The sequence below is a fragment of the Hemicordylus capensis genome, chromosome 1 (genome assembly GCF_027244095.1).
Source record: "Hemicordylus capensis ecotype Gifberg chromosome 1, rHemCap1.1.pri, whole genome shotgun sequence".
Classification (NCBI taxonomy): Eukaryota; Metazoa; Chordata; class Lepidosauria; order Squamata; family Cordylidae; genus Hemicordylus; species Hemicordylus capensis.
Window position 1 is genome coordinate 51,406,564 of NC_069657.1, and position 23,304 is coordinate 51,429,867.

At 44.8% G+C, this 23,304-nt stretch overlaps 1 long non-coding RNA gene across 4 annotated transcripts in view; it reads left to right on the forward strand.

Moving 5' to 3' along the window:
* Positions 1 to 1,957: 1,957 nt before the first annotated feature.
* LOC128343470 (uncharacterized) overlaps positions 1,958 to 23,304 on the forward strand; it is a 29,044-nt gene continuing 7,697 nt past the window's right edge. The window contains exons 1-7 of one of the 4 annotated variants that reach the window (XR_008315553.1): positions 1,958 to 2,108; positions 3,764 to 3,864; positions 5,581 to 5,822; positions 13,443 to 13,563; positions 17,968 to 18,025; positions 18,574 to 18,665; positions 19,164 to 19,224. This is a non-coding gene — a long non-coding RNA (uncharacterized LOC128343470). The remainder of the gene's footprint in view (positions 2,109 to 3,763; positions 3,865 to 5,580; positions 5,823 to 13,442; positions 13,564 to 17,967; positions 18,026 to 18,573; positions 18,666 to 19,163; positions 19,225 to 23,304) is intronic. The other 3 variants (XR_008315556.1, XR_008315552.1, XR_008315555.1) reach the window with 3 other exon arrangements.

The window sequence follows — 23,304 nt, forward strand, 5'->3', positions numbered from 1 at the left end:
AACTCTGTCCCCCACTCTGGATTGGGCCACAGGGATTTGATTCTCCCGGGATTTGTTCCTTATTTGGAAAAACCCATCCTCCAAGCAGTTACTCTAATTGAGGCCTAGTCATCCCTCAAACTTGACTATCATAGGAACATAGGAAACTGCCATATACTGAGTCAGACCATTGGTCCATCTAGCTCAGTATTGTCTTCACAGACTGGCAGCGGCTTCTCCAAGGTTGCAGGCAGGAATCTCTCTCAGCCCTATCTTGGAGAAGCCAGGGAGGGAACTTGAAACCTTCTGCTCTTCCCAGAGCAGCTCCATCCCCAGAGGGGAATATCTTACAGTGCTCACACTTCACTACACTCACAAACACAAATCTTATATAGATTTAACAAAAGGTATATTCAGAAACAACTCAATTTTCTCCTTCTCCTTCCTCTCCCTTTCCCTCTCTAACTCCACCCCCCCCATGCACACTATACAGGATCTCCACTGGGACAAAGTTCTCAACAACACAACATAAAAGATAGAATACAACAAAAATCTTCAGTCCAACAAAAGAAGTTATTGAACTGTTTTGAGTTCTTTCAGTTTACATACATTTTCAATCCTCTTGTTTCTGTGATAGCTAACAGTGCTTTTTATCACATGAAAGTTGGGACTCTAACCATTTTCCACAGTCCACCTGATGCTGCAATAGAAAGCCAACTATTAAACAGTGTTTGAAATGTTCACAGCCATCAAGTTTAATTCACCAATTGTATGCCTCTTTCTCCATATGGGCAAAATATTGATTAGGCTGGTTAGTAAGGTTAGGTTAAAATAAATAAATAAAAATCTAACCTTTGCTACTGTAGATCTAATCTGTATGGACGATTCCCTCTCATCATTGTGGAACTGAGCTGTTCAAATAGATCCAGGTTTGTTTGTTTTTTAAATTCAGATTTCATTGTTGGTTTCTCCTTTTGAAGTCAACTACAGAGTATTTACAAAAGGCCTCCAGCTTCCTGAGGTATGAATAAATACCAAGCCATTTATTCTCACTTAATAAGGGAATTGAACCAACTACAAATCTACGGTGTTGAAGCTGCCTGCCTTTATCTCAGCTTATCAGTGTCAGGCAGCCCTCTTTTTACGTATACAATATTTTACTGGCCCATTAGAGGGAATTGCTGACCAATCTTTAGATACTTTTAAAAAAATTAATTAGCAAACGAAGAGCTGTTTTTCTTGCTCTAAAAAGACACTAGCAGAGTAATCATGGAATTCTGGTATCTAGGCTATGGTTACCTGCTTTTAATTCTACTTCTCTTCCTTCATTCTACAGCATGTTGGAAAGTATCTATTAATAGCAGCATGTCCAAGGTTCATACAATCAATATTGTGAGGCTCTGTCATCCATCTCTTACCCTAGCTCTGAAGTGGAAGTCTTTTGCTTCTGCTGAAGCACAGTAACTGGAAATTTTTTATAGAGTGGGGGAAAGGTTCTACATGTATCTCTGGTTCTCAGATGGTGTATTTCATGGCACGGGGAATGCAGAAATGGCTATGCAAAAGTAAGTTTTCTTTTGCATACGATAAATTAACAATTGGCCATGGCATTAAGTTTGAGGGGACATTGTCAGTGCTGTACAAGCTCTGCAGGGGCCTATGTGCAAGAATTGACCATGGGCCCCATCAGATAATTTCCCTAATGGGTTTAATAGGAAACTTAAAAAGATTAATAACTCTGACAATTACCAGCACTCTCTCCAAACTAGAACTCCCAGGATAGGACTGGTATGAAACACATATATGTTTGTAGTGTATATAGGTGCCCACCAGCATCTATCTACTAGGTGCTCCCCAGTGCTGAAGGATGGCACTTTGCCCCCACCTCTGCAATTGGCAATTATGACATCACCAGTACTTTTTCTATTATGATGCACAGCACTCATTGTCTCCTTGGTGGTCACTCCATGACCAAGGTTTAGCCATCAAGTTGTGGAGGATTCAGGAGAAGCAGTAACATTTCACAAGGGCAGCTTGGTCTCCTCCTCCTATCCTGAGAATAGATGGGATAAATCATGGCAAAGCAGTGTGCTCTTTTTAAATATACAAATGAGTGGTAAGACTGCCAGGTAAGAAATGTCTTTCTGTTGTAGAACAGGAATTTGTAACTGCTGGAGGAGCCTTGAAATCAAGGGATCCAGCAGATGAGACAAATAATTCAGCATCTCTAAATGCCGGATTCTTTCACTTCCTTTCTATGTTTTGGCTCAGTAAATTAGCTTTGCCAAGCAGGGGCATAGCAAGGTTGGAGTGGGCCCGGAGACAAGATTTTAAAATGGCCCTCCCCTCACTGCTTTCCTCTCCTTCTCCTGGCCCGATGTCTCTGCTAACTAGAGGAGAGCTGGTCTTGGTGGTAGCAAGATTTGTCCCCTTAGATAAGCAGGGTCTGCCCTGGTTACATATGAATGGGAGATGAGAAGTGTGAGCACTGTAAGATATTCTGCTCAGGGGATGGAGCCGCTCTGGGAAGAGCATCTAGGTTTCAAGTTCTCTCTCTGGCTTCTTCAAGATAGGGCTGAGAGAGATTCCTACCTGCAACCCTGGACAAGCTGCTGCCAGTCTGTGAAGACAATACTGAGCTAGTTATACCAATGGTCTGACTCAGTATATGGCAGCTTCCTATGTTCCTATCCCAACTAGTTACTAGTAAATAGCAGTTAAATAATAGTAATATGTAATATGTGTGTGTGTGTGTGTGTGTGTGTGTGTGTGTATGGTTTTGTAAATTGTGGTCAATGCAAGTCATTTACTTGTACTAGAGAAAGACATGCTGTTCTGGTATTAAAAATATTTTGTATCAGTACGTTTGAACTGATATTTGAGCAAGAGAGTAAGAAAGTATCCCTGTTAGATTTGAATTGCCATTTTGTGTAAATGAAGTATTCGTTAAAAGGATGATTTCTATAGTCAGTATACGTATTCCATAAATGTATAGAAAGCAGAGATTCCCACAGAAAAAGAAACACATTAGCCCTCTGTAATATTTCAGATAAAGCCTGTCCCTTTTAGAATTATAAATACTATTAGAAATTAAATACATGCTGTGAATCATTTCAATTAATTTTTTTTTGGAAATAAAATGTGACATATTTTCAAATACCTTCAGCTGAAAGGAGCACCTACCAGAAAAGAGCACTGTTTTTTTAGTGAAGTGCTTAACAAATCACAAAACCACACTAACAAGCTGGTAATGTGGTTTTCTCAATATCGTTTATTGATTGATACAATATAGTTGTATCTTAAACATCTTGATACTCAAGCACAACCAGAACACCCAATCCAAACTTTGCCTTTGGTGGGGAACAAGAAGGCATATTGTTGGGCTGTGGGGAGGATTTTTATTAAACATTTGTAATGGAGAGAAAGAGAGAGAGAGAGAGAGAGAGAGAGAGAGAGAGATTCAAACCAGGGAAGGAAGCATGGGAGAACAAACACAAGCAGACTGGCTTTTCAAATGCAAGCATGCACACAGTGGCTTAATGAAGGCAGAGTCTGGTGCTGGTAGCAAAGTTTACAAACCCTTTCCCTACACCCCTTCTCCATCCACCCCCTGCCCTGGTGCACACACTTGCAACAACAAACCTTGGAAAGGGAGTGGTGGGGGAGGTGGAGTGGAGGCGGAGCTGGGTGCCGTGTGTGTGTGTTTTTCTCTTGGTCTCTGTGTGCGCATGTGTATGTGTTGTGTTGTGTTTTCCCCTCCATCCATTCCTCTGTTCCTCTCCAGACTCCCTCCCTGCTGCACCCCCGCGGTCCTTCCCCAAGCCTAAGAAGGTTGCAGGGTTAGCAGCAGCAGCAGCAGCAGCAGCAGCAGCAGCAGCAGCGAAGGTGAGCAGTGTGGAAGGGAGTGGGAGGGAGGCGCCCAGATGATGGGGAGGGGGCGCTGCAGAGCGTGGGTCACTCTGGGCCTATTTCTGGCGTGGTTCCTACGTGCCCTGGGGCAGATCCACAACTTGCATCTAGGAAGCACCAGAGAGGGAGAGGGGGCGAGGGCGCTGACCCAGAGCCAGGCTCCACTGATGAAAAGGCGGCAGTGCTCCCCGGCTCATGGCCACTCACTGCAAAGCCGAAGAGTGTGGATGGAGGGGGAAACACAACACATACACACTCACACACAGACCAATGTGCAGCAGCACCAGCCAATGAGAGCCTCTGGACAGGGGCCAGGATGGGGAAGGAGGAGGAGCCTATGAGTAACGAGGCAAAAGGGTAGAGATGGGGAAGGGAGGGAGAGACAGAGAGAGAGAAGGAATATACGGTGCAGTCCCACAGAAGGAACGGAAGGAAGGATCAATTTTGGAATAATGAATGAAGGAAACCCGGGCAGGCGCTGGGTGGGGAATCATGTGACTTGCCTCTGGGGGCCCCCCTCAAGGCAGCGGGCCCCGAGACAACTGTCTCCTCTTGCCCAATTGTAGTTACGCCCCTGTTGCCAAGGCTTAATTCTAGAGATGGTAGGAAAACTGCATTGCCTCAAGAAGTATCTTGACCCTGGAAATAGACCAACTTAAACAATCACTACAGACAAATGGACAATAAGACAACCTTTGTTTTGGGAATCATCTGGAAAAGCTAAAAAGAAAAATTCATAACAAAAATTGTGACAAAAGGAAAGATGCAAGGTAAAGAACATAATGTTGCACTGTTTCAGAAAAAGGGAAGCTGAAAACTTCAGATATTAATACCACCAACACAGAGGTAAGTGATTTATTGCTAAGCAAAGCAGGCATTTGGTTTCTTTCCTAGGGAATGAGAGGCAATAATATCATCAAAATTTGCTTCATTAGAAGGAAATGGCTTGGCTTATACATGGTTTTCAATCAGTTTAAGAAAGCAACTCATAACAAAAAGCTCAATAATACACATTGTTGCACTGTTTCAAGAAGGAGGAAATGTAAAAGAGCACAGGTGGTCACCATTGTTCCCTGAAACAGGGATTTCCACATATTAATTACAATTCTTGGCTTCTCTGGCTTTGGCTGAGGATTATGGGAAATGTAGTCAACAACACCTAGGAATTCCTCTTACAGGGAACACTGGTGGTCACCATGAACAAGGAGGTAAGTCCTTTCTTGCTAAAGAAAATGGCTACTTGGTTTTCTTTTCTGGCCCACTCGCCTTTTCAAACCAATCACAGAATACATTTGTCATGGTTAAACACTGATCTCACCATTCTGATTACTGATGGGGAATTTTTTTTATGTTAAAGAGTTGTCCGTCCATTCTCTAAAGAGGTTATTATCACCGTAAGTGGCTACTCTTCGATAAGTAGCTGAAAAGAAAATGCCATCTTTTAAAACAGTGTAGGATCTATAAAATCAATCCATCTTTCTTACAAAGCCGAGCAGTAGATTTATCATCAGGAATATTGGCAGCACAGGAATTTCATTGCTTTATCTCATCCAAAAGTAACAGCACAAAGCGTGTGAAAAGGAAGGAAGCCTGAGACTTATGCAATAGTATTGTATGCAATTAATTGTTTTTGCCATTCAGAAGGGATTGTTCCTTCTCATGATGTTTGAACAATGCTAAACTTCTCTTTAGTTATTCTTTCAGATGGAGCAAAACAAAACATTTGTAAATCCAGAGCAAACCAGATGAGCAGCTAACAGAGAGGAACTCTGTGGCAAGGGAAGGAATTTAATCATAGTTAATAATACAGAGAGAAAGGAATTGCATTCCACTCATTCAGAAAATTAAAGCATACTCCTACAGTCTCTGCATGGTGATTTTCCATGAAGGACAGCAATACAGCCTGCTGAGGATACCTGTTGGCCATTGCAGAGGTAAGGCAGGCTGAGAGAGCACTTGCTTATAGTCCTTGCTCACAGGCCCAGGGCAGCAATACTGACTGCCACTTTTGGGGTCGGAAAGGAATTTTCGTCCAGGGTTGATTGGCCAAGATCTTGGAGGTTTTTTGCCTTCCTCTGGGCATCCAGCAGGGATCACTTGCTAGCTTATTTGACATGCCATAAAAATATATTTAAAACAAATGGGTTCTCAAATTTGAGTCCCCAGATGTTGGATTACAAGTCCCACCACCAGCAGCCATAATGGCCAAGGGGCCTTGTTTTTAGGGGTGATGGAAGTTGTAGACCAACAACATCTGGAGATACAGCTTTGAGATCCCTTGCTATAAACAAGATCACTGTTTGAGTTTTAATGTGTCTGGGTCTGTCTGGAGATGGGAAGACAGGGGATGCATTCACTGATTATGGGGCAGCTAGGATGGTGGTGGGGTATAGAAGAAGTAATTTTGACAGGTTAGCAGGCCATTGCAGGGGAGGGAGATCAGAAACTTAATTGCTGTTTCCCCTTCTGGCCGTCTTGCCAGCTCTTTGACCTTGGAAAGCAGTGCCAACCATCAACAGAGCCTCGTCTTGCTCCTTTGTAATGTCACGTCGGCCCATAATAAATCTGAAATCATCCATGATCTAGTTCTGGATGAAGGGGCCGATCTGGTATGTATAAAAAGGCTTGGTTGGGGGAGGCTGGTGGCCCAGTCTGGTCCTGGCTTTTCCCTCCAGGGTACTCTGTTGAGGAGCAGGGGAGGGGACGTAGGTGGGGAGGTAGAGTAGCTGTGGTGTATAAGAACAATATCTCCCTTGCCAGGATCTCTGTTGAAGTGTCTGACCATATTGAATGTGTGTACTTAACTTTGGGGACCAGGGATAGATTGGGACTTCTGTTGGTGTACCGATTGCCCCGCTGCCCAAGTCCCTAACTGAGCTGACAAACTTGGTCTTGGCCTTGGCGTTGGAGTCTCCCAGGACTGTAGTGATCGGGGACTTCAATGTTCACTTTTGGACCAATTTGTCTGCGGCTGCTCAGGAGTTCATAGTGGCCATGACAACTATGGGCCTATCCCAAGTGGTCTCGGGACTGACGCATATTGCTGGTCACATGCTTGATCTGGTCTTTCACTCTGAACAGGGTGGTGTTCTGTGGGTAGGGACTTTGGTGATTTCTCCATTGTCATGGATGGACCACCATCTGGTCAAGGTTGGACTCACGACCATATCCCACCTCCGCAGGGGCGGAGGGCCCATTAGGATGGTTTGCATGAGAAGGTTACTGGATCCCATAGGATTCCAGGAAGTCTTGGAGGGATTTACTGTTAGCTCTGCTGGTGACCCTGTGGTCACTCTGGTAGAGAACTGGAACAATCAACTCACCAAGGCAGTGGACATGATTGCGCCTAAGGTCCTCTCCGACTTGCTTCTAAACTTGCCCCTTGGTATGCAGAAGAACTATGGGGACTGAAGCGGCGAGGTAGACTAGACCACAAGTGGAAAAAGACTCGACTCAAATCCAACAGCTTATTACATAGAAAGCATTTGAAGATCTATGCTCATGTGATAAGTACGGCAAAGAAGCAATTCTTTTCCTCCCATATCATGTCTGCAAATTCACGTCCGGCAATGTTGTTCAGGATCGTGAAGGGGCTAATGTGCTTCCCTTCATCCTCGAATCAGTACTTGGAACCAACAATTACTTGCTGTGACCTTTTTAATGAGTTTTTTGTGGACAAAACATCTCTTATTCAGGTCGACTTAGATTCAAACTTCATAATTGTTACAGAGTCTGATGATGAGGTGTCCAGCAGATCCTCTTATGTGATGACTCTGGATCTGTTTCAGTTTGTGACCCCTGATGATGTGGACAAGTTGCTTGGAATGGTGCGGCCTACCACCTGCCCTCTTGATCCTTGCCGGACACGGCTTATACTATCTGGCAGGGAGGCTGTTGTAGAGGGCCTGGTAGAGATCATAAGTGCTTTGAGGGAGGGCAGGGTGCCTCCTTGTCTTAAGGAGGCAATCTTTAGACCACTTCTGAAGAAGCCTGCCTTGGATCCCTCAGAGTCAAGCAATTACAGGCCTGTCTCCAACCTTCCATGGCTGGGCAAGGTGATTGAGAAGGTGGTGGTCTCCCAGCTCCAGGTGGACTTGGAGGAAACAGATAATCTATTCTAGACTCATTTCAGACTGGATTTTGGGTAGGCTAAGGGGTGGAGACTAGCTTGGTCTACCTGATGGATGATCTCCAGTTGGGAATTGATAGATGGAGTGTGACTCTGTTGGTCCTTTTAGAACTCTCTGTGGCTTTTGATACTATTGACCATAGTATCCTTCTGGAATGTCTGATGGGACTGGACATAGGAGACACTGCTTTGCAGTGGTTCTGCTCTACCTCATGGGCAGATTCCAGATGGTGTCTCCTGGAGACTGCTGTTCTTCCAAATCTGAAGTTTTGTATGGTGTCTATTGGGGATCCAAATTGTCTCTGATGTTGTTTAACATCTACATATAAGTGCTGGGAGAGATCATCAGGAGATTTGGTGCTGAATCCAGATAAGACGAAGGTGCATATTGTGTGGGGTCGGAACTCGGGAGACAATTTTGATCTGTCAGTTCTGGATGGGGTCACGCTTCCCCAGAAGGAACAGGTACGCAGTCTGGGGGTGCTTCTGGATCTGAACCTCTCCTTGGTGTCCCAGGTTGAGGTGGTGGCCAGAGGTGCTTTTTATTGGCCGATATGCCAGATGTGTCTGTTTCTTGAGATGAACGGTGGTACATATGCTGGTTGTCAGGATTTCCTACCCTCTGTGAGACAGGGTTGTTCACCCAGTCAAATGGCAGGGTGCCGAGCGAAGCAGGGGGCTCCAGATGCCAGGACAACCCCAGTAATTGCCTTTCAGAAGTCAGGAAGGGCTCAGAGAGGCATGCAACAGCTGCTGGGAGATGGGCGTGTGCAGCCCAAGAGGCAGCAGAATAGTGGGGATGGAACAGCGATGATATCAGCTCCACAGCTGCAAACGGGTGTAGAAATGCTGATGAAGAACAAGTCTCCTTTGGAGGCCAGGGATTGGGTGGCCAATCCACTTGCCTGGCCAGGGAAGAAACAGCAAGCTGGAAGGGGGGAGGGGTGTCCTAAACGTAGGGCTTTACAGGGGCTGCGGAAGATGAAACGATCAGCGGGGATGGGGTTTGTTGGTCTGATGGACTCTCAGAGAGGAGGTCAGACCTTTTGCCCCCATTCATAGGTGAAGGAGTGGAGTGAATATACTTCCCTCGTCCCCCAACTCTGAGGCAATGCCTGTGCCTATAATTTAGTGCTAGAGGGTGGAAAGGCTATTTGGAGAATCCCTCCTCCCTAAACACGGACAGAAGGGTAGCAGAGGATGGTTTGAAATAGGCCATCCCTTCGAACAGACTGTGTGACGGTGGGTGACACTTGTTTGGAGAGGGTGAGTTGAGTTCAGTTACCTGACGCTGGTGTAAACTGTTTTTGGGCAGTATGGATATGTCCCTCTTTGGACAATGTCTCTTTGACCAGCAAGAATGGCTGATCAAAGACATGATGTTACAACAACAGACTGCTCAGACAGATCTGGTTAGAGATTTATGTGCTGGCCTGGCTGCTAGACAACCTGTTCCCTGGGTGATGGGATCAGGTGAAGGTGATGGACGGCTTAATGTGCCCTTTAGGTTAATTAAGCTGACCCACGAAGATGAGATAGCTTTCTTGTTAACTTTTGAAAAGACAGCACAAGCGGTGGAATGGCCAAAGCCTCAATGGTCATTTATTTTTGAACCTTATCTTACTGGACCAGCACAGGCAGTGTTCCGGGTTTTGCCAGCAGAAGATATAGCTGATTATGAGAAATTGAAAGAGGCTATATTAGATTGCTATGGGGTTACAGAGGATGCCCACTGACAGAAATTCCATGTTGTAAGGTTCAAAAGAGGAGATAGGCTGAGGGCCTTAGTGGCTGAATTGCGAGAAGCTGCCATCCGCTGGTTGCAACCCGCCAATGCCAGGGAGACATGTATAGTGGAAAAGGTTGTGTTGGAACCGGTTTTAGCTGTTGTGTCAGTAGATGCCTGAGTGTGGCTTAATCAGAGCAAACCAACAATGCTTAAAATCACTACCAGACTCCTGGAGAATTATATGACAGTTGTCGTGATGGATATCCAGCGATCCTGACAGCAGGTTGAGAAGGAGATTCCTTGCCCTGGGGCCCGTGAGGCATCGCAGGCATGGTTGCTGGCCAGGCAAGAATCCCCTTCAACCCCCGATCAGAGGTTGGGCAGATGTCAACTATGAGATTTGCCCGCTGGAGGGTTCCTGATTTGGAGAACCATGGTAGCCAAGAGGGATGCACTGCCCAAAGGTCAGGGGAAAACACTTGTGTAACAGTAGGGACATCTCGGGAGCCCTGTTTTGCCTGTGGGCAGGGAGGCCATTATAAGAAGGACTGTCTATATGTGATGGAGTGCAATGTATGTCAGTCCCTTGCACTGCATACATGGGAAGGTGAAGCCTCAGCCCAAGTTTTTTACGATGCAGGTGGGCTGGCAAGGACGGCAATTGACAGCGCTATTGGATTCGGGAAGTGGTGTATTGATGATACATGAACAGCTGATACCTGGACCAAGGAAGCCCATTAAGTATGCCTCTGTTGCATTTTTACATCGCCATGCCCACACTTGTCCAGTGGTGAGGCTTTGGCTAGAGTTACCAGGTGGCCCTAGAGAAGTGGACCTCTTGGTGATGGGGGAATTGCCCTTTTCATTGCTGCTTGGAAGGGATACACTGGGATTTTGACAACATGCACGAGGTCACCGCTGCTGATAAGAAAAACCAACCACCGGTAGCTGCCCCAGTGGAGGTAGAGGATCCAGGAGAAGGACCCTTGCGTAGGGAATCAAGGCCCAAAGATGAGGAGCTGGGACACCAGTGGCGGGCCTGCCCAGAGTTTAAGCAGGCATACCAAGAAGATGCCTCCCTGGAACATCTGAGGGCTGTGGTGGCGGTGAGTGAAGGGGATATAAAACGGCCCTGGGAGGCGCAAAGGGTGCCACGGTTAGAACAATAAGGGTTGTTGTTGTGGTGTATTGTACAGGAGGATCCTGGGAGGGAGCAGAAGAAACAGTTGATTGTTCTGCAGGACGATTGGGCGGAGGTATTGCGATATGCCCATGATTTAGATTGGGCAGCTCATCAGGGGGCCCGCAAGACGCTAGCTCGTGTTTTACATAATTTCTTCTGACCTTCTGTATACCAAGAAGTGAAAGATTACTGTCATTCCTGAACAGTTTGTCAACAAGAGAATGACCAGCCCCGGGCTACAGCCCCTTTGCAGCCCATTCCAGTAATAGCTACACTCTTTGATTGTATTGGGATGGATTTTATTGGCCCCTTGACTCAAATAGCTAGAGGCCATAAGTACGTGTTGGTTATAGTGTTTTCCTGAGGCCATACTGCTCTGGAACAAGAGGACTCCTGGGGTGGTTAAGGCTTTAATGCATCTGTTTTCATATGTGGGAATACCCCATGAGATTGTTTCTGATCAAGGGAAACCTTTTACATCAGCCATAATGAAACAGATATGTCAGACATTGGGAATTACCCACAAGGTAGCTTCCATTTATCATCCTCAAACGGATGGCCTGGTGGAACGGTTTAACCGTTCTTTAACTCTTAAAACATTATTGCGGAAAGTTGCAAGAGAACATCTAGCTCGTTGGGACTTGTATTTAGATCCAGTACTCTTTGCCGTATGGGAAACCCCTCAGGCGTCCACAAGGTTTGCACCATTTGAGATTCTATATGGAACCCCCCCCCCCCACCGAGGCCTATTGGAATTATTGGAAGAAAGATGGCAACCTCCAAGTGAGCTGCTGGTTCTTCCTTCAAGTGAATATATGCAGCAGTTAAAAGGCCAAATGCAGGAAATCTGAAGTTTGGCAGTAGCCAATTTGGAAAGAGCTCAGAGTAAACAAAAAAGACTTTATGATCAAAGCGCCTGTGGAAGGACCTTACAAGTGGGAGATAAAGTGTTGGTTAAGGTGAAAGCCTTCCCCCAACAGGAGGGAGGTCCTTGGCGAGGGCCGTTTAAGGTGACTTGACCCATGGGGCCACTGACTTCAGTGTGGAGGTCAGTGGTCACCATTACAACTGTTTCACATCAATCTCCTTAAACAGTGGATAGATCGACCACTGGAGACTGAGGGGGTGTCTTTCTTTGCCAATCTGACTGCTGTGTTGGATGAGGGGGAACTACCCTGGCAGATAAGATCCAAAGGGATAGGATTGTCAGCAATAGCAGAGGGTTTATGTCCTGAAAAGAGACAACAGTTACAGACTTTGTTGGGGGATTTTCCATGGTTGTTTTCGAACTTTCCTGGAAGGACCTCTCTTGTGTATCATGAGATTGAAATGCTACTTGGTCGGTAGTGTGGACAGCCTGGAGGCCCCTTCCCTGGAAGAAATGGGAAGATTTTATGCGGGAGGTCGAAGATATGCTTCACTTAGGGGTGATAGAACCCTCTAAGAGTAAGTGGTGGAACCCTATCGTGTTGGTGCCAAAGCCTGATGGATCAATACACTTTTATATCGACTTCTGGGAGGTTAATTGTATATCCAAGTTTGACACTTACCCCATGTTGCATACAGATTTATTATTGAGTCAGCTAGGGGGAAGTGTGTGTTTTGCCATCGTTGGATTTGACCAAAGGGTATTGGCAGGTTCCGTTAAGACCCAGGACAAAGAAAAGACTGCTTTTGCAGCTCCACAAGGATTGTTCAATTTTAAAACAATGCTGTTTGGATTGCATGGGGCTGCTGCTACATTTCAAAGATTGGTGGACCGTGTTTGGGGGGAATGTAAGCAGTTCATGTTAGTCTATTTAGATGATATAATTATCTTTAGTCCATTTTGGGACAGACATATGCATCATTTGCATCATGTTTTCTCTGCTTTGGAGGCCGCTGGCCTGAAGGTCAACCCCCTTAAAAGCCACTTGGCTGCAACCCAGTTGAAATATCTGGGATATGTCATAGGTCAAGGAGTGATTTGGCCTGTCCCCAAGAAAGTGGCTGCTGTCAATGACGTTTGGGTATCCCGAACCAAAAATCAGCTGTGGAAATTTTTGGGGATGATTGGGTATTATAGCCGATTTGTACGCCAGTTCGCCACCCACGCTGCCCCACTGATGGAAGGCTTCCTAAAGGGGACTCCGAATACGATACCCTGGATGGAAGAGTGTTTGGAACTGAAAGCAGCTTTATTTAATAAGCCAGTGTTGAAAAGTCCGGATTTTGGCCCTGTTACAGACAGATGCATCTGGAACAGAGATAGGGGATGTATTGATGCAGGAGATCCTGGTCCAGGAACACCTTGATGTGTTTATTAGTCGTAAGCTACAACCAGCAGAAATGCAATATTCAACAGTGGAGCAGGAGGCTCTGGTGGTGAAGTGGACTGTCGCCACCTTGAGATATTATTTGGAAAATAACGCCTTTATTCTCATTACAGATCATGCCCCCTTGCAATGGATGCATTGTATGAAAGATCTTAATGCCAGGGTTGTAAGGTGGTATCTTTCCCTTCTGCCTTTTAGGTTCAGTGTTCGCCATAGCAAGGGATTGAAGCACGTCAATGCTCTCCTCTCCAGTACCTTTGGAGTACCTCTCCCGACTGTAGGAGGATGGGGTTGCGGAGACCAACTTGGAGCCTGCGGGGTGTGTGTGTCAGGATTTCCTACCCTCCTCTGTGAGACAGGGTTGTTTACCCAGTCAAATGGCAGGGTGCCGAGAGAAGCAGGGAGCTTCAGATGCCAGGACAACCCCAGTAATTACCTTTCAGAAGCCAGGAAGGGCTCACAGTGGTGTGCAACAGCTGCCGGGAGATGGGCTGGTGCAGCCCAAGAGGCAGCAGAATAGTGGGGATGGAACAGCAATGATATCAGCTCCACAGCTGCAAACGGGTGTAGAAATGCTGATGAAGAACAAGTATCCTTTGGAGGCCAGGGATTGGGTGGCCAATCCACTTGCCTGGCCAGGGAAGAAAGAGCAAGCTGGAAGGCGGGAGGAGTGTCCTAAATGTAGGGCTTTATTTAAGGCAGGGGCTGCCGAAGATGAGACGATCAGCAGGGATGGGGTTCATTGGTCTGACGGACTCCTGGAGAGGAGCTCAAACTTTTTGCTCCCGCTGATAGGTGAAGGAGTGGAGTGAATATACTTCCCTTGTCCCCCAACTCTGAGGCAATGCCTGTGCCTATAGTTTAGTGCTAGAGGGTGGAAAGGCTATTTGGAGAATTCCTCCTCCCTAAGCACGGACACTGGTCACCTCTAGGCTGGATTAGTCTATGTGGGCTGCCTTTGTACATAGTCCGAAAACTGCAGTTGGTCCAGAATGTGGTGGCCAGGATAATCTCTGGGTCATCTAGGAGAGACCATATTACTCCTGTGTTGAAAGACCTACACTGGATGCTGATATGCTTCCGGGCAAAATACAAGTTGCTGGTCATTATCTATAAAGCCCTAAATAGCTTAGGCCCTGGGTATTTAGGAGAATATCTTCTTCACCATGAACAGACATCGCCTGTTAAGATAATCTGGAGAGCTTCGTCTGTGGTTGCCACCAACTCGTCTGGTGGGGACTTGGGAACGAGCCTTCTCTGTTGCTGCCTCTGGACTGTGGAATGCGCTCCCTGTTGAAATAAGAGCCTCTCCATCTCTGGCAACATTTTAAAAGGCACTGAAGATGCATTAATTCACCCAGGCTTTTAATTAGATTTATAGTTTTTAAAAAATTTAATACTGGGTTTTAACTTTTTAAAAAATGTTTTAAATGATTTTAATTTTTAATTGATTTGATGTTTTAAATGATTTTAATTATAAACTGCCTAGAGATGCAGGTTTGGGCAGTATAGAAATATTATAAATAAAATAAATTTGAAAAAGAACATAAAAAAATCAATTTCCCACAAACATTTAAAAATTTATTGATTAGAACTTCTTTTTCTCTCCTTGTGTTTTTCACTGATATATTGAGTACATATTCTGAGTTTGTCTATACCACAGATTCATCCTGAATCTCGAAATTTCACTCACATGTAGGACTCATTCTTGAGTAAGTGTCATAATTGCTTTGTTTCATGGCAAAAAGTTACAAAAGGTCTTGGAATTTAGTCACACACTTCCTCATTTGGAGGAAATTGCTCCTTGCCTTCATATAAAAGGAGTAGTACTCCAATTTTTTGCAATTCATGTTATAACACTAGAATGGCTGGATAGAAAGTTCTCAAAATTCATAAATGGGTAGCACATGATGATAACATTAAATGTGTGGATGTTCAAGGAGAAGAGTACAACAATTTTTTAAATGATTTTAATTTTTCAAAAATTTTTAGCAAATCATTAAAAATAAAGGAGTAGACTGATCTCCTTGAACATCTACATGTTTAATGCTATAATCATGTAGAAATATCATGTGAAATTTCATTGCTTTCTGCCCAGTAATTTGGGAGTTATTGATATTTTTATGTTTCCTTTTGATTCTTATGGGAAAATTATGATTTAAGCTGGATGTGACTCCCTGTGTTCATCGCACACAGTTGCTCAATTGTAGTTCCACTCCATAACTTGTAGTGAATTAGGTTGCTAGGCATATTCTGAACTGAAATACTTTGGTTTGGGTTGCAGAGCAAAGTTGTTTATATGTGGCAATAAGAGGATTAAATCACACGGACATGGGTTAAATAGTCACCCTCCATGGATCCAAAGTCATACATGAAATAGAAGAGTGAACAATACTTCAAAAACCTTACCTGGAGGTTGTGTGTAGAGGTAGGGTTGCTAAAAGACAAAAAAAGAGAACAAAACTGTCTGTCCTGCTCACATGACTTGCCACAGTATTTTCCATCTGTGATCCGAACCTCTCCTTAGTGTCCCAGGTTAAGGCAGTGGCCAGAGGTGCTTTTTATCAGCTTTGGCTGAGACAACAGCTGCGTCCATTTCTTGAGATGAACAACCTCAAAATGGTGGTACATCTGCTGGTAATCTCTAGGCTGGATTACTGCAATGCGGTCTATGTGGGGTTGCCTTTGTACATAGTCTGGAAACTGCAGTTGGTTCACAATGCAGCAGCCAGGTTGGTCTCTGGGTCATCTAGGAGAGACCATATAACTCCTGTGTTGAAGGAACTACAGTGACTGCCGATATGTTTCCGGGCAAAATACCAGGTGCTGTTAATACCTATAAAGCCCTAAACAACCTAGGCCCTGGGTATTTAAGAGAACATCTTTGCCATGAGCCCCACCGCCTGTTAAGATCATCTGGAGAGGTTCATCTGTGGTTGCTTCCAACTTGTTTGGTGGCTACTCAGGAACGGGCCTTATTTGAAGCTGCCTCTGGACTTGGGAATGCGCTCCCTATTGAAATAAGAGCTTTCCCATCTCCCCATCTCTTGCAAATTTTTAAAAGGCACTGAAGACATATTTATTTTTTTCCTAAGTTTTGTGCAGTATAGAAATATTTTAAATAAATAAAAAATAAACAAAAAATATGCAGAAATCAGCAGGAGATGCTTCTCAGGATATGGGCCATATTCAGGGGTTATAAAAAGCAGAGAAACTAATGTACAGCATCCCTAAGAGCATGCTGTGAAGTCCCTTCACTATCTATGGTTTGAGACAAACCAGAGAAAAAGGCAGTACTTATCGTAAGATTATTCCATTTTACCAACCTTTAACAAGGCTGCTATAGCATAATGATCCATGATGCCAAGCAGGGATAACTGAACCTGAAGTGCAGTAGAAGCCATCACGGCCACCTCCCCTCAGAGCCTACCAAGGCCGCCCCCCCCAGGGACTGCGCCCAAGGTCAATGATGTATACCCGGATAGAGTTAACTCATTGTCAGTCCAGGTTTCTTGAAATAGCAGGATGTCGAACCCAGCAATAAACGTCAAAAATCCAGGATCTTGGGCTTTGCTCTCCCACCCAGCTAGATTCCATATGAGGAGTGACAGTTTATCTGCAGGGGCTGAATGTCAATCCGATTGGGCCTGGAGCTCCCTGAGGGCCTTTTCCACCCGGGGATCAGAATCTGAAAAATTAGCCTGCAGACCTGAAGTAATATCCATTAGGGGAGTGTCCTCAGTGGAAGATGTTATCTTGGTTTCTTTTCCATCACCATAGTTCTTCAGCACTGGAAGTGTATTAGCAGTATTCTCCCCATCCCTTATTTGGTGGGTAAGAAGTCCCTTTACACCTCCAGTGGAAAGGCTGGCCTGGACTACTGGGAAAGGTGTATACTGAGAGTTCTCATCCTGTGTATATGAAGAAGGAACATTGTAGCTCAGAGGTACAGGGATGTCCCTGGTGGATAGATCTTTAGCATTTCGAGCAGGTGAAGAGCATTGGCTTGGTACTAAAAGTGAGGAGACTGTCAAAATGAGGATCAGTCATGAAGCCCACCCAGTGGCCTGAGGTAATTTGTCCTGCCTCTTGGAGTGGTAGGGTAATAACTCCAATGAATTTAATGATGGGCCATTTCACACATTACAGAGTGGTGCCTCACACACAACAGGTGCTGTAGCCAATGCTGTGTGAGACATGTTGTGAGGTTTTAATACAGCAGGGTTCTTGATGGCTTCAGTAATTGGCTGTAAGTTGGAAAATATAATTTCTTCTGATTGAAGCTCTGCCATGCCGTGTAGGTTGAATGAGCTCTCTGACGGGGGAGGGGACATATGTGTGTGCTCACCTAACACTGCCAGACTGTCGGCTATATCAGAGAGCAAGGTTGCTGTGTACTGTAACTCATTCATTGAATGAGTGAGTGTGTCCACAAGCTTTTGAGAAAGGGCAGCAGAAATAACATCTGGAGGGAGGTGTGAAAGAACTTCTCTCTCTAATTCCTGCGCTTTAGATAAGTTGTTTGATTTACTGTGATGAACATGGCCTTGGCCATTTGCCCGCATAACTGTATCAGTGTTTTCTTTGGTATCGGTGTTTTCTTTGGCTCTTGGGTCTTGGAATTTCAGGAGTGCTGTTCAGAGACTTGAGATTTTAATTCCCATGTGACTACTAGAGCATTCATAATTGTATTGGCAAAACATCTTTCCGTATTTATTTCCAGGGTTCCTATAAAGGCCTTCATCTGGAACAAGAGCCTTAGAATCCAAGGTGTTTTGAAAGTAAGTAGAAGCCTTTGCTGATATTCTGTGCTAGGTAAAATTTCATACATAATGAGGTCTTCCCTTTGTATATCACAGCGTGTCAGTTGTCTTAAAGACCGTAAAATTGCTGCTTTGTAGTGCCACTTATCACAGTTGACTGGGTTTTGAGCAATTAAAAGCATGATGAGGCAGGGTTGTAAGGCTGTGTTTACTTTTTTTAGAATCTCAGGAAAGTAAAGATAACTATTCCTCGGAGAGCTATCATTGAAGCTTTCCCTTTTGTTGCTCCTACCGTCCTGGGGTGTGGTTGAGCTTAGCTTTCTTTGCATTAGTATTTGCTTTATAGAGTCAGTTTTGGTCTCTATACACGTCAAGCATTGAAGAATATATTGGATTGTTCCTGTGGTAAGGTTACAGTATTGAGTTAAAATTACTTCCTGGTCCTCCCCACACTGACTCGTACGTTTGGGGTCCTTCTGTGTTAAGGACTGAGCGTTTAATGTCTCCCTGGACTCTGCTTCTGTTGATACATTAACTTCCTCTAATGCTGCAAATCTGTTTTGCAGAAGCAAAGAGTTCGAGGGACTTACAGTTTCTGCAGGCTTCAGAAAGTGTTCAATCCTTGATTGTTTTGGGTGTCTCTCCAATTCCACTGTCTGTAAGTTGGGGCTGGACCTTGGGCGCTTTTTCTCCTTCATTGTTATCAAAACTGCTGGCACTTGCCTGATTTACAATCCACTTAAAAATTCAAGCAGCTTGAAATATTCTGTCCAGTTGGGAGATGCACATTTACAAGAATATAATGAAAAGTGGAGGAGCTCACTGGAATCTATAGTGTATGTAGTTCAGCAACCTCTGGAGGCCCCCCAGGTTGGGAACTATGAATAATAAAAACTGTATAGTATTAAATTGTAAGTGCATTGCTCATAAATATTGTGAATGAATACTCTAATATTTATTTGTTTGTTTGTTTGTTTGTTTATTTATTTATTGTTCAATTTTTATTCTGCCTTTCATAAGGCATCCCAAGGTGGTTTACAAAAGTTAAAATACAAAATTTTGCCATTTTTTTAGTGCTTATTTGCATTAGGTTTTAATTGCTTTATTTATTGTTTGAATAACCTTATTAATTTGGTCTTTCACTGTTCTGACCTAGTGTCATAAATGAAATATATTGATTGCTTGAAGCTGAAAGAAATAAAGCAACAGAAGACAGAGTAAGAATTATAATAGAGCAATAATTTTAGTCATTATTAATATTTTAGTAAACAATAATAATAGCTATCAGTAGTGGTTTGTCCTAATGAGCTGGCGGGGTGGGGGTGGGGACCAATGAAGGCAGCTAGGGTTGCTCCTCTTTCCCCTATGCTGCCTTCAGGCTGACCATTCATCAGGTAGAGTTGCATGGTTAACCACACAGCTCTACCGGACGAATGGCCAGCCTGTAGGCAGTGGAGCTCTCAGGCAGATTGGGAGAGAGAGGAGTAATTCAAGCTGCCTCCTTTGGTGTCCCCCACCTTGTTAGGACATAAGAACATAAGAACAGCCCTGCTGCATTGGGCACAAGGCCCATCTAGTCCAGCATGCTGTTTCACACAGTGGCCCACCAGATGCCGCTGGAACCCTACAGGCAGGAGTTGAGGGCATGCCCTCCCTCCTGCTGTTACTCCCCTGCAACTGGTACTCAGAGGCATCCTGCCTTTGAGCCTGGAGATGTCCTATAGCGCTCCCAACTAGTAGCTGTTGATAGACCTCTCCTCCATGAAGTTATCCAAGCCCCTCTTAAAGCCATCCAGGTTGTTGGCTGTCACCACAACTTGTGACAGAGAATTCCACAAGTTGATTATGTGTTGCGTGAAAAAGTACTTCTGTTTGTTGGCCCTAAATTTCCTGGCAATCAATTTCATGGGATGACCTCTGGTTCTAGTCTTATGTGACAAGGAGAAGAATTTCTCTCTATCCACTTTCTCCACACCATGCATGATTTTACAGACCTCTATCATGTCTCCCTGCAGTCGTCTTTTTTTCTAAACTAAATAGCCCCAGTTGTTGTAGCCTTGCCTCATAAGACGGGTCATCTAGGCCCCTGATCATCTTGGTTGCCGTCTTCTGCACTTTTTCCAGTTCTACAATGTCCTGTAGTAGACATTGGACGAGCTGCTACTGATGGCTATGAATGGATATTAGAACATTGGGGTTACATGAGATGAATAATAGAATGATTAAGACAGAATTGTACTATATTGTAATGAATGGAGAATTTTTGTTTCAAGGAAGCTTTTACAGACACTTTTACAACTATCAGACTCAGCTCAGAATCAAGCACATTTTCATATTATAATATTAGAGAGTAACTTTGAAAAAAATCACCAGAGAATTACTAAAACCACCTCTACAATTTCAGTGTCAAAGAAGATCTTAAACAGTTGTTGAGAATGTATTTACCTTAGCAGCTTGGAAAAGAATCTGCTAAGAATACCATAACAAAGTGGTGGGCGGGGGTGGGGGGAACTATTGAGATGTAAGTAATTGAAATGGATGTACATTTAGCTTTGACAGGTTTGACAATATAATGATTCAAAAATGCAAATGCTTTTGGTTGCCATTTTCCAACTTGAATCAATTTTCAGAATGAGTGTCTTTCAGTTCAAATTAACTGTTGAGCATGTATTCAGTTACTCCTTCTTAATCCGCACACTCAGTGTGCTGACCCTGACCATATGGGAAAAGGGCAAAAACAAAACCTTTCAAGCTGTACATGACTGCCGTGATTTTATTTTAATGTTTAGGTTACATGATGCACAAAAATGATTAGCAAAGTTCACTCCCAGCTTGCCTCTATGGACTAGCACTAAGCACCACATGGGCAAAATGTGGGAATGTTGGTGAGTAGTGGAGGCTGGTTGGTTATTGGGGTACTGGCAAGGGATTGCTGTCTATTTTAAACTTTGTGCCTTTGTTCTGCCACTTGGAGGTGGAACCATCCGGGGCGGAGCCAACATTGAGCAAATGGGTTCAAAGAACCTGGGCTCCCCCCCCAGGGGCTGAGCCTCATGTCCCAGACACCCCCTGCATCTGACGTCAGATGTGGGGGGCGTGGTTTAGCTCCCAAATGGGTCTGTGTGGCCCCGTTTACCCCCCCCGTTTAGGAGCCAAACCATTCCCTGCATCTGACATCAGATGCAGTGGGCGTGGCTAATTGCTCTCTTTGTCTGATGTCAGATGCTGATGCATCACTGGCCTCCGTCCACGCCACGTGTCATAGCCTAAACCTGAAGCAGCTGCCTCAGGAGACCTGCTGGATCAGGCAAACGATATATAAAATTCAGCATTCTGTCTCGTACAGTGGCCAACCAGATGCTTGGAAACTCACAAACTTTCTATCCTCCAATTATGCTTAGAACTAACCTATATTACACACAGGCACAAGAGTGCCTATATACAGTAGCTGAAATGAGGAGATGGCCTTTTGGGGAAGCACTATGCCTTGTAAATTGATCAGGGACAACTCTAGGAAGTGATTGGGGAAGCTGCAACTGTGGAATCCCTGCTTGGATGGATGCATCCTTCCCCAGTAGGGGTGTGCACAAACTGATGCTGAACCAGCTCACCTCAAACCAGGCCAGTTTGGTGGCTTGATAGCGAACTGGAGGTGGTTTGATCCGCGATCAAATTGAACCAAGCCCAGTTCGGGTAGACCAGTTCAGCATTGAAAGGGTGGTAGTGGATGAGCGGTGGCAAGAGAAGTAGTTTAAAGTGCTTATCGGCCTGGCGCAGCAGCTGGCATTGCCGCTTGCCCCCCTAGTGCAGCCCTACCACACAGTGATCCCTGTTTAGCAAGCCACCCATATGGTCCGCAAGCTGCGGATCTGCGGAGGCTGAAACTGTGCCGCTGCTGTGTGGGCGGCTTGCTAAAGGGGGATTGCTGCACAATTAGGGGTGCGAGCAGAAGCACTGGCAGCTGTTCCAGGCCAGTAAGCACTTAAAATTACTTCTCTGGCCGCCTCTCCAGTGCCCTTTGGAGGATTCCCCCACCCCCTTTACTTGTAAAGGGGAATCCTCACCAGATTTCCCTGTACAATTATAGCCCTTCAAACTGCTGAATTGTTTTGGTCAAAAGCAGCAGGCTGGCTGGTCGGTTCGACTGAACCGGTTCGGGTACAGCCAGTTTGGTTTGAATTCGGTCCAAATTCAAACTGAACCATGCTTTTAGGTTCACGCACACCCCTATTCCCCAGCCGACAGACCAAGCAGTGGTGGCTGGTGAAGTTGGTGTGGCCAATTTGAGTTTGTTGTCACCCCCCTACAACAGTATTTACATGGTCTATATTAAATGTGCCACTGAATATAATCTTTTGTCTTTGTGTTTTTATCTTACGCCACTACAACACGGGGGGGGGGGTACACACTGTTGGATAACCACTGCATGAACTTAGAACACTGCATGAACTTAGAATGTAGCCAACTGATATTGCTTAACTCCATTGCCTCAGCTAACCTGCTTTATAGTACTTTTATGAAATTTTATCATGAAGTACTTTAACACTCCAAGGTAGTATAAATACTATTTATTACACTGAGGGAAATAAGTATTTGATCCCCTGCTATAATTGAAATGGTAGGTTTATTGTAGCTGTGAGAGACAGAATAACAACAAACAAACCCTCAAAAGCCCAGTGCCCAAAAGTCAGCAATGGATTTGCATTGTAGTGAGGGAAATAAGTATTCGATCCCCTATCAACCAACAAGATTTCAGGCTCCCAGGTGTCTTTTCACTATATGCAGGTAACGAGCTGAGATGAGGAACACCCTCTGTAAGGGAGTGCTCCTAATCCCAGCTTGTTACAGTACCTGTATAAAAGACACCTGTCCATAGAAGCAAGCAATCACTCAGCTTCCAAACTCACCACCATGCCCAAGACCAAAGAGCTGTCGAAGGATGTCAGGGACAAGGTTGTAGACCTGCACAAGGCTGGACTGGGCTACAAGACTATCGCCAAGCAGCTTGGTGAGAAGGTGACTACAGTTGGCACGATAAATCGCAAATGGAAGAAACACAAAATAACTGTCAATCTCCCTTGGTCTGGGGCTCCATGCAAGATCTCACCTCGTGGAGTTGCAATGATCATGAGAACAGTGACAAAGCAGCCCAGAACTACACGGGGGGAACTTGTCAATGATCTCAGGGCAGCTGGAACCATAGTCACCAAGAAAACAATTGGTAACACACTACGCCGTGAAGGACTGAAATCTTGCAGTGCCCGCAAGGTCCCCCTGCTCAAGGCAGCACATGTACA